Genomic DNA, 2,722 nt, shown 5'->3' with positions numbered 1-2,722 from the left:
GTTTTTTTTTGGTCGGAGCCGGGGGGGCGCGGTGGGGGAGGGTGGGGGGGGCGCGGTCCGGTCCGGTCCATAACTAACGTAACTAACGCTGGCGTGAAACGAAAGTGAAACTTTATTTCTATATACTTTCAACGTCCAACTCCGAGTTCTATTCCTCTGGTACACAGCGTGTGTGTGACAGACAGACAGACTAGTGTGTTTTAGAACTACCGTAGTTCCAGGGGCCACACAGCGTTCGTTCTTATCTCCGTCTCTTTCCTCGTTGTTGTCTTTCACCGGGACCTGAAGTGATCCCAAACTGGACTGTACTGATGGTGGAGGGTCTGCAGTCTCTTCCTTCCAGGTTCTCATCATATTTTTTTTTTTTTTTTTACCTTATATCAGCTGCTATTTCATATTTCGGGTCAATGTATGCGTCCTTAAATATGTCCGTGTGAAACTTGCGCGTATTTTAAAGTTCCGCATCAAACAATGTCTTTTGTTCCTTTTTCTTTTTCTCAACACTGTGCCGTTTCGGTACAGCTGTGTACCGAACCGAACAGGTGTGTACCGAAACGGTTCGGTTCGGTACGTGTACGTTACAGGCCTACTGGATATCATTTATATTTACTGAGTTATTGCATCCATCCACTTCCTATCTCTTATAATGGGGACATTTTTCAAGTGGCACCAAATCCAGAATCAGATCCAGATCCAAATAATTTCACTAACTTTGTTGACATCATCATCAAGAAGCTGTATACCAAGTTTGAAGTCAATCAGAATGTAGTTTGGGAGAAGAAGATGATTGAAATTTTTATGACAGACGACAGTAGCTACAGCCTGTCGGCGCTAGCTAACGACCATCATCCACCTTTTCAGTTAGGGGGCGCTGTTTACCCAAAAGGTCTCTTGCTTAAAATTAAGGCCACTAGAAAAAAATAAAGCTAGGCTGAACATTTTTAAGGCCTTCAGCTAACGTGGCTAATTGCTAAGGACGTAACCCACAGGAAGGGAGGTCAGTGAAAATAAAAATAAAGTTATTTTAAAAATATGTAGTGGATAATTTTTTGGGCTGTTGTCCTTTTTTTTTTTTTTTTTTTTTTTTTACAAGTGGATAATTTTTTAGAGCCCCCCCCCCCCCCCCCCCCCCCCCCCCCCCCCCCCAAAAAAAAAATAAAAAAATAAATAAAAAATCATTATTTAATGAGAACAAAGTTGTAATATTTCAAGAATAAAGTCATAATTTCCTGTGTAATACATGTATTTAATATTTAGTGAATGTATTTCCTGTTTTGGATATGCACTTCCTCATTTATTCTTTAACCTTTTTATTATTATTATTTAATCTATAGATATGTCTGATATTCTTTTGGTATATTTAAAGGATATATAATATTTATGTATAAGGTTATATTATGTATTAAGTTTTATCACATTAAACACCCCCCCCACCCCCAGAACCACCTCTGAATTTTTAAACAGCTGTGAAAGTAAATAACATAAAATCATAATAATTAACAGATAATATAATAGTAACTTGAATACTTCTCAACATCCATTTTTCTAGATCTGAATTATAATCAAACATCATTTAACAAAACAAAAAAAGTAAAGAAAAGAAAAAGGGTGTGGTCTCACTCTGTAAGTTATGATGATGAGATATCAGGCGTTAATTCGACAAATTTTACAAATGAATTCCATGTGTTGTGGAAAACAGGAGTTTTCTGTTTAACTGTGTAGCTGAGTCTGTCAGTAACTGCAGGAGAGTTCAGCAACCATGAACTCACTTATATTTAATCTTTTTTTAATTTAATTTAATTTAATTTTTTTTTTTTTTTTTTTTTGTATTTTCTTGTAGCTATATTATAATATATTCTACACCAGGGTTCTCATCCTTATGTTCTTTCAGGTTCCACTTCAGTCTGATCTGATCTGCAGTGGAGTGAACCAGGAAAAGAAGAACAGAAGAACCCAGAAAGAATGACAACTGACAGTTTATGTCTTGTTTTAGTGCAAAAAAAACCCATTAAATGATGAAAATACTTACTTTTATAAACTATCCAAACAAAACAGATGTGAATAACCTGAAAAAACTGACATTTCTTCAGTGAAATCAGTGTAATTTTCTCAGTCTTCTTCCTCCACTTCTCATTAGTCCATGTGCATTCTGGATCAGATCTCCAAAGACACTAAACACTGAGGAACAGGAAGAAAAGAGTTCAAACTGGACTGAATTTAATACAGACATTTCAGGTTGGACACATTTGTTCAGGTTAGTCACATTTTATTGGTACAGGAGAGTTTGGAAATGGAAAGATTTTCAGAATTTAATGTGATTTTTTTCACTAAAACACAGACAACATTTGCAGTTGTCATTATTTACAGACATAATGTCATATTATTTCCCATCAAACCCAGTAGTCTGCAGTGGTTCTTCTGTGTGGGTTCTGCTGTTCTTATTGGACTGTAGATCAGATTGGTCTGGATGTGGAACCCACACTAACATGAGTTCCACAGCCTGGACTGTGGAATTTAGACACTTTGTAAATTCATCCCAGGGTGGGACTGGAACCTTTGGGTCTATCTCATATTCTGTGTTTTTTTTTTTGTTTGTTTGTTTGTTTGTTTGTTTTTTTCGTGCGTCTCTTTTTTCCTCTTCTTGTCGCTTAAACGCCACGTACAGTTTAGTCTCAACGCACCTTAAACCGGTGCTCTCTGCTCTGATTGACAGCCGGCGGCG

The sequence above is a fragment of the Sphaeramia orbicularis genome, chromosome 6, assembly GCF_902148855.1.
Source record: "Sphaeramia orbicularis chromosome 6, fSphaOr1.1, whole genome shotgun sequence".
In the NCBI taxonomy this organism is placed as follows: Eukaryota; Metazoa; Chordata; class Actinopteri; order Kurtiformes; family Apogonidae; genus Sphaeramia; species Sphaeramia orbicularis.
The sequence above is the reverse complement of the archived record's forward strand: the minus strand, read 5'-3'. Positions refer to the sequence as shown.